This window comes from Triticum dicoccoides, chromosome 6A (assembly GCF_002162155.2).
Source record: "Triticum dicoccoides isolate Atlit2015 ecotype Zavitan chromosome 6A, WEW_v2.0, whole genome shotgun sequence".
Taxonomy (NCBI): Eukaryota; Viridiplantae; Streptophyta; class Magnoliopsida; order Poales; family Poaceae; genus Triticum; species Triticum dicoccoides.
The window spans coordinates 290,220,545-290,233,405 of record NC_041390.1 but is presented as its reverse complement, the minus strand read 5'-3'; positions in this window follow the sequence as shown (position 1 = coordinate 290,233,405).

Here is a 12,861-nt window from a genome sequence, read left to right as displayed (position 1 = left end):
TGGATTTGTGTTTCGTGCTAACAAGCTATGCATTCCAGCTAGCTCTGTTCGTCTTTTGTTGTTGCAGGAGGCGCATGGAGGAGGATTAATGGGACACTTTGGCGTTAAGAAGACGAAAGATATACTTGCTAGACATTTCTTTTGGCCAAAGATGAGACGGGATGTTGAGCGTTTTGTTGCTCGCTGCACTACATGTCAAAACGCTAAGTCACGACTCAATCCTCATGGTTTATATATGCCTTTGCCTGTACCTAGTGTTCCTTGGGAGGATATATCTATGGACTTTGTTTTAGGTTTACCTCGAACGAAGAAGGGGAGGGATAGCATATTTGTTGTCCTGGATAGGTTCTCGAAAATGGCACACTTTATACCATGTCATAAAAGCGATGATGCTGTTAATGTTGCTGATTTGTTCTTTCGTGAAATTATTCGCTTGCATGGTGTGCCAAATACTATTGTTTCAGATCATGATATTAAATTTCTTAGCCACTTTTGGAGATGTTTATGGGCTAAGTTGGGGACTAAACTGCTTTTTAGTACTACTTGTCACCCCCAAACTGATGGACAAACTCAAGTAGTCAATAGAACATTGTCTACTATGATTAGGGCTATTTTGAAGAATAACAAGAAAATGTGGGAAGAATGCTTGCCTCATATTGAATTTTCTTATAATCGTTCATTGCATTCTACTACTAAGATGTGCCCTTTTGAAATTGTGTATGGTTTCCTACCTCGTGCACCTATTAATTTGTTGCCTATTCCATCTTCGGAGAAGGTTAATTTTGATGCTAAAGAACGTGCTGAATTGATTTTAAAAATGCATGAGTTAACTAAGGAAAACATTGAGCGTATGAATGCTAAATATAAACTTGCTAGAGATAAGGGTAGAAAACATGTTGTGTTTGCACCTGGAGATCTTGTTTGGTTACACTTGCGTAAGGATAGATTTCCTAATTTGCACAAATCAAAGCTAATGCCACGTGTTGATGGTCCTTTTAAGGTGTTAGAGAAAATAAATGATAATGCATATAAACTTGAGTTGCCTGCAGATTTTGGGGTTAGTCCCACTTTTAACATTGCAGATTTGAAGCCTTATTTGGGTGAGGACGATGAACTTTCATCGAGGATGACTTCATTTCAAGAAGGGGAGGATGATGAGGACATCAATACCATTGTTACACCCGCAGCCCCTGCTGCTATACATACTGGACCAATTACTAGAGCTCGCGCACGCCAATTGAATTATCAGGTACTTTCGTTTCTTGGTAACGATTCTAATGTTCATGAGAATATGATGCTGCCTAAATTGGATACATTTGTTTTGCTTACAGATGAAGGGACTAGCTTGGACAAGAAAGATGAACCTTGGAACAAGTTCAAGCATGGAGATGATGGCATGCTCAAGGGGATCCAGAACGGAGTTACAAGTGATGATTTCAGGACTTTGAAGCCACCATAAGGAGTGCATGAAGCCTTGGACGAAATACACAAGATGCCACTTCGTAAATTTCGTCCAGAGGCTATTTTAGGTGCTGCTTCACCTTATTATTGGGCCAGGCCCATGTATTTTCGAAATACTTAATTATAGGCTGTTTTTAGAGTCTGTATGTGTGGGGAAACAAGAGTTAGGGTTGGTTTCGGACCCCTCCTCCAAGGGCCACGAAATCCCCCCCCCCTCTTCCTCCATATATATAGCCCTTAGGGCGTCATTTAGACTTTGGGTTTTGTTTAGACTAAAAGTTCGCCATAGCTGCAACTTCGCGTACTTCGTTTGTGTCCAACGACCAGACCAAGATGTCACAGAACCCCACCTTGATCAATAAAGCTTTCATCTTATATTCACAATATCCAGATTGCAATCTCAGTTTCTTGCTTGTTCTTCGTTTGATCGCAGGAAACAGACCCTCGTGGTCAGGTTGATCGTGCTCCGGCGTGGTCAATAACCCTCGGAAGTTGGTTTAGCGATTGCTAAGGCGCGACGTCTCGCACGTTCGTAGTCGGATCGTCAATGTCGACTCCCACAGAAAACGATAGCCACCATCTCATCGAAACATCGGGACACCTTTGCCTCTATCAGATTGACAACCCCTTTATCGCATTGGGTGCAAGTTGTTTGATTGTTTGCAGGTATTCGGTGATTTGTGTGTTGTCTCCTACTGGATTGATACCTTGGTTCTCAAACCGAGGGAAATACTTATCTCTACTTTTCTACATCACCCTTTCCTCTTCATGGGAAAAATCAACGCAAGCTCAAGAAGTAGCAAGCAACTATCAACTACGCTGTAGACTGCCCAGGCTTGGTTTTGTTTTAAACAGGGCCAACCCATAAGACGACAATGGGGCACAAAGATCTAGCAGGTATCAACTGGCATCTGTCCCACCAGCCTTAGTTATATTTTCTCTTAGAACATCCGCATGTAGTTTTTTTACTAAAGAAATGCACAGCCAGTTCTATTTTTCCTCTAAAAACGCCATGTCCTACTTCCATTTTCTGATCTCTACATATAGCTTTACTAGTTCATATACATATATGTTGGGGAACATAGCATGCAATTTCAAAAAAAAATCCTACGATCACGCAAGATCTATCCAGGAGATGCATAGCAACGAGAGGTCGAGAGTGTGTCCACGTACCCTTGTAGACCGAAAGCGGAAGCGTTAGCTTAACGCGGTTGATATAGTCGAACATCTTCGCGATCCAACCGATCAAGCACCGAACGTACGGCACCTCCGAGTTCTGCACACATTCAGCTCGATGACGTCCCTCAAACTCTTGATCCAGCAAAATGTTGAGGGAGAGTTTCATCAGCATGATGGCATGGTGACGGTGATGGTGATGTGATCCGCGTAGGGCTTCGCCTAAGCACTAACGACAATATGACCGGAGGAGTAAACTATGGAGGGGGGGCACCACACACGGCTAAGAGAACAATTGATGTTCTTTCGGGTGCCCCCTGCCCCCGTATATAAAGGAGGGGAGGGAGGAGGCCGGCCATAGGGGCGTGCCATGGGGGGGGGGGGCGACTTGGACTCCTAGTCCTAGTCGCCCCCCTTCCTTCTTTCGGAAGGGCAAAGGGGGAAGGATAGGGAGAGGGGAAAGGAAAGGGGCGTCGCGCCCCTTCCCCTTCTCCAATTCGGACTGCCCATGGGGGGCGCGCCACCCTTTGTGGGCTCCCCTTTCTATCTCCTATGGCCCATGTTGGACCATTACTTTCCAGGGGGGTTCCGGTAACCCCTCGGTACTCCGAAAAATATTTGAAACGCTCTAAAACTATTTCGGTGTCCAAATACTATCGTCCAATATATCTATCTCTGCCACTCGACCATTTCAAGACTCGTTGTCATGTCTGTGATCTCATTCGGGACCCCGAACAATCTTCGTTCACCAAAACAAATAACTCATAATACAAATCGTCATCGAACATTAAGCGTGCGAACCCTATGCGTTCAAGAACTATGTAGACATGACCGAGACACCTCTCCGGTCAATAACCAATAGCGGAACCTAGATGCTCATATTGGCTCCCACATGTTCTACGAAGATCTTTATCGGTCAAACTGTTATGACAACATACGTTATTCCCTTTGTCATTGGTATGTTACTTGCCCGAGATTCGATTGCCTGTTTTTCCATACCTAGTTTAATATCGTTACCGGCAAGTCTCTTTACTTGTTACGTAATGCATCATCCCGCAACTAACTCATTAATCACATTCCTTGCAAGGCTTATTATGATGTGCATTACCGAGTGGGCCCAGAGATACCTCTCCGATACTCGGAGTGACAAATCCTGACCTCGATCTATGCCAACCCAACAAATACCTTAAGAGATACATGTAGAGCATCTTTATAATCACCCACTTATGTTCTGACATTTGATAGCACACAAGGTATTCCTTCGGTATCTGGGAGTTTTATAATCTCATAGTCAAAGGAATATGTATAAGTCATGAGGAAAGCAATAGCAATAAAACTTAACTATCATTATGCTAAGCTAATGTATGGTCTTGTCCATCACATCATTCTCCTAATGATGTGATCCAGTTCATCAAATGACAACACATGTCTATGGTTAGGAAACTTAACCATCTTTGATTAACGAGCTAGTCAAGTAGAGGCATACTAGGGACACTCTATTTCCTAACCATAGACATGTGTTGTCATTTGATGAACGGGATCACATCATTAGGAGAATGATGTGATGGACAAGACCCATCCGTTAGCTAAGCATAATGATCGTTAAGTTTTATTACTATTGCTTTCTTCATGACTTATACATATTCCTTTGACTATGAGATTATGCAACTCCCAGATACCGAAGGAATACCTTGTGTGCTATCAAACATCACAACATAACTGGGTAATTATAAAGATGCTCTACAGGTATCTCCGAAGGTATTTGTTGGGTTGGCATAGATCGAGATTAGGATTTGTCACTCCGAGTATCGGAGGGGTATCTCTGGGCCCACTCGATAATGCACATCATAATAAGCCTTGCAAGCAATGTGACTAATGAGTTAGTTGTGGGATGATGCATTATGGAACGAGTAAATACACTTGACGGTAATGAGATTGAACTACATATGGAGATACCGACGATCGAATCTTAGGCAAGTAACATACCAATGACAAAGGGAATAACGTATGTTGTCATAACAGTTTGACCGATAAAGCTCTACGTAGAATATGTGGGAGCCAATATGAGCATCCAGGTTCTGCTATTGGTTATTGACCGGAGAGGTGTCTCAGTCATGTATGCATAGTTCTCAAACCCGTAGGGTCCGCACGCTTAACGTTCGATGACAATTTGTATTATGAATTATGTGTCTTGGTGACCGAAGATTGTTCAGAGTCCTGGATGAGATCATGGACATGATGAGGAGTCTCGAAATGGTCGAGAGGTAAAGATTGATATATTAGACGATAGTATTCGAACACCGGAATAGTTTCGAAGCGTCTTGGATATTTTTTGGAGTATCGAGGGGTTACCAGAACCCCCCGGGAATGTAATGGGCCAACATGGGCCATAGAGGAGAGAAAGGGGGCCCACAAGGGGAGGCTTCCCCCCATGGGCAGTCCGAATTGGACAAGGGGAGGGGGCGTGACGCCCCCCTTTCCTTTCCCTCTCTCTCTCCTTCCCACTTTCCCCCTCCGAAAGAAGGAAGGAGGGCGACTAGGACTAGGAGTCCAAGTCGGTCCCCCCGCATGGCGCGCCCCTATGGTCGGCCTCCTCCCTCTCCTCCTTTATATACGAGGGCGTCCTACCAGCTGGGCGCGCCCTCCGTCCTTGTGGCCGCCTCATGGCTCCTCCGACTTCATCTCCAAGTCTTCCCTATTTTTGAGTTTCGCAGAAAATGAATACCAAACGGAGTCCAAACTGAATGAAACCTTCGTGATGATTTTTCTTGGACCAGAGCTAGTCTAGTAGAGGATTACTAGGTACACGGTGTTTTGTCTATGTATCCACACATGTATGAAGTTTATGGTTAATACAATTCTAGCATGAATAATAAACATTTATCATGATATAAGGAAAGATAAAATAGCAACTTTATTATTGCCTCTAGGGCATATTTCCTTCAGTCTCCCACTTGCACTAGAGACAATAATCTAGTTCACATCGCCATGTGATTTAACACTAATAGTTCACATATTTATGTGATTAATACCCATAGTTCACATCGCCATGTGACCAACACCCAAAGGGTTTACTGGAGTCAATAATTTAGTTCACATCGCTATGTGATTAACACCCAAAGATTACTAAGATGTGATCATGTTTTGCTAGTGAGAGAAGTTTAGTCAATGGGTCTGCCACATTGAGATTTGTTTGTATTTTGTAAATTTTCTATGTCTGCAATGCTCTGTACGGAGCTACTCTAGCTGATTGCTCCCACTTTCAATATGTATCCAGATCGAGACTCAGAGTCATCTAGATTAGTGTCAAAGCTTGCATCCATGTAACTCTTTACGATGAACTCTTTATCACCTCCATAACCGAGAAATATTTCCTTAGTCCTCTTAGGTAACTATGGATAACTTTGGCCTCTTGTCGTCCACCGCCTTGGTGCTCTTGACACGACGTGGTCAACGTGGTCAATGAACGACATCCATCGGAAGAGGACTGTACGTGGAGAGGTTGATAGCTGGGTCCACGGCCGCACGCAAGGAAGTGCCTTGATGACCCACAAATATAGGGGATCTATCATAGTCCTTTCGATAAGTGGGAGTGTCGAACCCAATGAGGAGCAGAAGGAAATGGCAAGTGGTTTTCAGCAAGGTATTCTCTGCAAGCACTGAAATTATCAGTAAAGATAGTTTTGTGATAAGATAAATCATAACGAGTAACAAGTAACAAGTAAATAAAGTAACTAAGGTGCCGCAAGGTGGCCCAATCCTTTTTGTAGCAAAGGGCAAGCCTGGATGAACTCTTATATAATGCAAAGCGCTCTTGAGGACACATGGGAATTGTTGTCAAGTTAGTTTTCATCATGCTCATATGATTCACGTTTGTTACTTTGATAATTTTATATGTGGGTGGACCGGTGCTTGGGAGCTACCCTTCCTTAGACAAGCCTCCCACTTATGATTAACCCCTCTAGCAAGCATCCACAACTACGAAAGAAGAATTAAGGTAAACTTAACCATAGCATGAAACATATGGATCCAAATTAGCCCCTTACGAAGAAACTCATAAACTAGGTGATGTAAGGTGGAACCCTATATGGCCAATCTTTCACGAAAGGAGAAAATCCCGCGATGAACACGATGACCACGAGGGGAATCACGAGGGTAAACGTGAGGGGTAACACGAGAGAAACACTAAAATTAACAAGATTGATCACACATATGCTAGAATCTCGAACACAAAAGAGTTCACATGATACACAGAACCGGTTCTTCTCCAAAGGAGGTCTTGATGGGGCCACCCAAAAGGGGGTATTGAATCCAAGGGGATCTTCTCCGTAGAGGGGCCGCGGTGTAACGCCCTCGATGCGGCTATATCTCCTACGTGTCGAAGCATGACTTAGAGGCATAACCGCATTGAAAGCAATGTCGCAAGTAAGGTAATCTTCACAACAACCCATGTAAATAGATAATAAGGGGAAAGGTACATAGTTGGCTTACACTCGCCATGTCACACAAAGTACAGAAATAGCATTACATCATTCAATACACTCATGGTCCGACTACGGTACCAAAATAAAAGATCAACCCCAACATGCGACATGGTCCCGATCGCCCCAACTGGGCACCACTACTGATCATCAGGGAAAGACACATAGTAACGGCGTGAGTCTTCGTCAAACTCCCACTTGAGCTCATGCGCATCATCTGGAACGGAGTCATCGGGCCCTGCATCTAGTTTGGAAGTAACCTGTGAGCCACGGGGACTCAGCAATCTCGCACCCTCGCGATCAATACTATTTAAGCTTATAGGAAAGGCAAGGTAATATGTGGAGCTGCAGCAAGCGACTAGCATAAATGGTGGCTAACCTGTTCGCAAAAGAGAGCGAGAAGAGAAGGCAAAGCACGAACGAAATAACTATAGAACATCCTGCGGCAAACATTACTCCAACACCGTGTTCACTTCCCGGACTCCGCCAAGAAGAGACCATCACGGTAACACACTCAGTTGATTCATTTTAATTAAGTTAAGGTTCAAGTTATCTACAACCCGACATTAACAAATTCCCATATGCCCATAACCGCGGGCACGGCTTTCGAAAGTTCAAATCCCTGCAGGGGAGTCCCAACTTAGCCCATGACAAGCTCTCACGGTCAACAAAGGATATACCTTCTCCCGAGACAATCCGATCAGACTCGGTATCCCGGTTCTACAAGACAACTTCGACAAGTTAAAACAAAACCAGCAACACCGCCCGAATGTGCCGACAAATCCCGATAGGAGCTGCACATATCTCGTTCTCAGGGCACACTCAGATGAGACATCCTACGAGTAAAACCAAACCTCAAGTCGCCCCGAGGTGGCCCCGCAGTCTGCTCGGTCGGACCAACACTCAGAGGAGCACTGGCCCAGGGGGGTTTAAATAAGATGACCCTTGGGCTCCGGAAACCCAAGTGAAAAAGAGGCTAGGTGGCAAATGGTAAAACCAAGGTTGGGCATTGCTGGAAGAGTTTTAGTCAAGGCGATTTGTCAAGGGGTTCCCATTATCACCCAACCACGTAAGGAACGCAAAATCCGGGAACATAACACCGATATGACGGAAACTAGGGCGGCAAGAGTGGAACAAAACACTAGGCAAAAGGCCGAGCCTCCACCCTTTACCAAGTATATAGATGCATTAAGATAACAAGATAATATAATGATATCCCAACAATAAACAATGTTCCAACAAGGAACGATCTCCAATCTTCACCTGCAACTAGCAACGCTATAAGAGGGGCTGAGCAAAGCGGTAACATAGCCAATCAATGGTTTGCTAGGATATGGTGGGTTAGAGATTTGACATGGCAATTTGGGAGGCATGATAAGCAAGTGGTAGGCATCGTAGCATAGGCATAGCAAAAGAGCGAGCATCTAGCAAAGCAAAGATAGAAGTGATTTCGAGGGTATGATCATCTTGCCTGCAAAGTTGTCAGAGTTGACTGGATCCTCGAAAGCAAACTCAACGGGCTCCTCGTTAGCGAACTCGTCTCCCGGCTCTACCCAAACAAGACAAACAAGCAAAAGGAACACAATCAACCACGTGCAAATGCTCGAACAACATGATGCAAACATGGTATGCTATGCGGGATGCGATATGTGATGCATATGCAAGATTTGACAAGGAATGATTGAACCTGGCCTCACCTTGGAAATCCAAGTGTGCCACTGGAAAGGAGAGGTGATTTCTCTTGAAATCGATATAAAGAACACTGGAATCGGAGACACAGTTTGGAAATGGCAAGCAAAACAAATATGACACCGATCTGCGATAAACAACAAGTAGCCATCTAAATGCATCAAGATAATTATGCTACAGCACCCAAACATGGCAAAAAAATACATGGCAGGGATCCACTCATAATGCTTGACAAAAAATGAACACTGATCTACGGCCAATTCATCCATTAACAGGTTCAAACAAGCATGGCAAAAGTGCAATTGGTAAACAGGTTTCAGACTTAGTGAAATTAACAGAAGCCTGGAATTTCAGATCAGGTAGCACACTTTGGAGCATGAAAACTATATGCTATAGGAACTTAACATGGCAAAGTAAAGCACGGCATGGAGCTACTCAAAGAGCTTAACAAAAGTCCCTTAGTGACCTTGAGCCAAAAGGGATCAGAAAATACAATTGCAAGCATGTGAACATGGCAAAAACATAATCAGATCTTAGACTTAGTGAAAAACTGGAGCATGCAAAACTGTTAACGAGTAGGCATGTTTACGAGCTCGATGCACTCGCTACAGAGCAAGGCATGACAATCTAAGCATACACCCATGAAGAATACATGTTATATAAGCTAGAAATGGCGAGAACAACAACATAGCATGCACGGATCAACAACAACATCCGCGGCAAAATCGCTAACAAGTAGACAATCTGCCAGGATTCACGAAATAGCAAAAATAGAGCTCGATTGACTCACGCTAGGGTGATCCATAATTGCAAACCAAGACATGGATGGATATAGCACCACAATATTAAAAAATCATCCTTACTGATCATCCTCAAAAGAGGCACGGATCATTAGGAAACAACATGAACATATGGCATATTGATAAGGACAGATCAAGGACTTAGTGAAATCTCCAAGTCCCTGAAATCAGCATTAACGAATGCACTACTTTGCAAGCTTGTGCTAGTCACCACACATGTCACAAAAATACACGTATAGCACCTTTGTAAAGATGGCAAAGCATATAACAAAACTCATGTAGAGCTCAGGAGCATATCATGCACACATTAAACATGGCAAAAATGACAATTAGCTATTTGGTGCAGCAGATCTGACAATTAACTCAAATAGCTCTCTTCCAACAGCATTTCGGGAATCAAGATGAGCTCAAATGAAAATGATGCAATGAGATGAAATGATGTGCTCTCTGAGACGAACATTTTGATATGCTAAATGCCCAAAACGGAGCTACGGATGCGGAGATATAGCATGATGAAAAATGCAATGTAGTTAGGGTTTCGGGAGAAAGTCAACCGAGGAGATAAACTCAGATCCAGATCCGGATCGGCGCGGAAGTCAACGATCGCCGGATTTACTGTAGCTCGCCGGAGTTCGTCGGGGAAGGAGCTTGCCGGCCTGGCGGCGGAAGCGGCGTGGCAGGGCGGCGCCGGAGCGAGCACGGCGGGCAGCGACCGGAGATGGCGACGCGGCGGCCGGAGTTGGCCGGGATCGGGGAAGAAGGCGGCGGGGCGCGGGCGCTCGGGTGCAGGGCGGCTCGGGCCACGGGGGCCTGCCCCGGGCCGCGCTGGCTGGCGCGGTGGGAGACGGCGGCGGCGAATGGCGGTGTGCCACGTGGCGGCGGCAACGCGGGTCAGACGTGTCCGGCCCGGCGATTTTTGTCCGGCGGCAGAGAGGGAGCGGGGCTAGGGTTAGGGATCCGGAATTTTCGGGGGAGTGCACCTATTTATAGATAGAGGGAGCTAGGAGAGTCCAAATGAGGTGCGGTTTTCGGCCACGCGATCGTGATCGAACGCTCTAGACGATGGAGATGGTTTTGGTGGGTTTTGGGCCAAATTGGAGGGGTGTTCGGCTGCAACACACACGAGGCCTTCTCGGTCCCTCGGTTAACTGTTGGAGTATCAAACGAAGTCCAAATGGTACGAAACTTGACGGGCGGTCTACCGGTAGTAAACCAAGGCCGCTTGGCAAGTCTTGGTCCAATACGGAAATGTTTAACCCCCACACACGAAAAGAAGGTAGAGAGGACCACCGGAGGAGATAGAAGTGCCGGAATGCAAAACGGACAACGGGGAAAATGCTCGGATGCATGAGACGAACACGTATGCAAATGCAATGCACATGATGACATGATATGAGATGCATGACAACGACAACAACACACGGAGACAAAAACCCTAACCCGAGGAAATAAAATAACTTAGCGCCGAAAACGGCAAGAGTTGGAGTACATATAAGGTAAATTACATCTGGGGTGTTACAACACTCCACCACTACGAAAGGATCTCGTCCCGAGATCTAGGACTAGAAGAACGTCGGGTACTCAAAACGGAGGTGATCCTCGCGTTCCCAGGTGGCTTCACCGTCGGAATGGTGTGACCACTTGACTTTGAGGAATTTGATTGACTTATTGCGAGTCTTGCGTTCAGTCTCTTCAAGAATAGCCACAGGGTGCTCACGGTAAGAGAGATCTTCTTGGAGATCAATGTCTTCGAAGTTGACGGTACGATCAGGAGTCTTGAAGCACTTGCGGAGCTGAGAGACATGAAACACGTCATGCACATTTGCAAATTTTGAAGGAAGCTCGAGTTTATAGGCGAGATCGCCTCTCTTGCTGACGATCTTGAAAGGACCCACGTATCTAGGGGCAAGCTTCCCTTTGATACCGAAGCAACGAGTACCTTTCATTGGAGAGACGCGTAGGTAAACATGATCTCCAATCTCGAAAGCCAAATCACGGTGCTTACTATCATAGTAGCTCTTCTGGCGTGATTGCGCTTCTTTGAGGTTATCACGAATGACTTTGCATATCTCCTCCGCCTCTGTGATTAAGTCATTTCCAAGAAGTTGACGTTCACCGGTTTCAGACCAGTTGAGAGGAGTACGGCACTTCCTGCCATACAGAATTTCAAATGGGGCCTTGCCCGAACTTGCTTGAAAACTGTTGTTGTAGGAGAATTCAGCATAAGGAAGACAATCCTCCCACTTCATGCCGAAGGAGATCACACAAGCCCTGAGCATATCTTCAAGAATCTGGTTGACACGCTCGACTTGACCGCTAGTTTGAGGATGGAAAGTTGTGCTGAAGCGGATGTTGGTGCCCATGGCCTTTTGAAAAGAATCCCAAAACTTCGACGTAAAGATGCTGCCACGGTCTGAAGAGATCACTTGAGGAATACCATGCAGAGAGACAATTCGAGAGGTATAGATTTCCGCCAATTGAGCTGCAGTGATCGACTCTTTGATAGGCAGAAAGTGAGCCACTTTGGTGAGTTTGTCGATGACAACGAATATAGCATCATTGCCACACTTGGACTTTGGAAACCCAGTCACGAAGTCCATTTCAATGTGGTCAAAATTCCATTCTGGAATGGCAAGAGGTTGGAGGAGACCAGCTGCCCTTTGGTGTTCTGCCTTCACTCTTCTGCAGACATCACATTCATTCATGAATTGAGCAATCTCGCGCTTCATTCGAGTCCACCAATAAGCTTGCTTGAGGTCCTGATACATCTTCGCGCTCCCAGGGTGGATGGAGAGGAGAGAATTGTGAGCCTCGTTGAAGATCACTTTACGGAGGTCACCTTTGGGTACAACAATACGATCGTCGAAGAAGAGAGTATCCTTGTCATCAAGGCGGTAGCACTTGTACTTTGGTTGACTCTTGGCAATCCCAATCTTCACCTTCTTCACCATAGCATCAAGAAGTTGAGCCTCGCGAATCTGATCTTCCAAATTAGGAGAGACTTGAAGGTTGGCGAGGAAACCTTGAGGAACAACTTGCAGATTGAGTTTGCGGAAAGCTTCACAAAGCTCGGGTTGGTAAGGCTTGATAACCAGGCTGTTGCAATAAGCCTTCCTGCTCAATGCTTCAGCAATCACATTGGCCTTGCCTGGAGTATACTCGATACTCGGATTATACTCTTGAATCATTTCGACCCAACGAGTCTGCCTGAGGTTGAGATTAGGCTGAGTGAAGATGTACTTGAGACTCTTGTG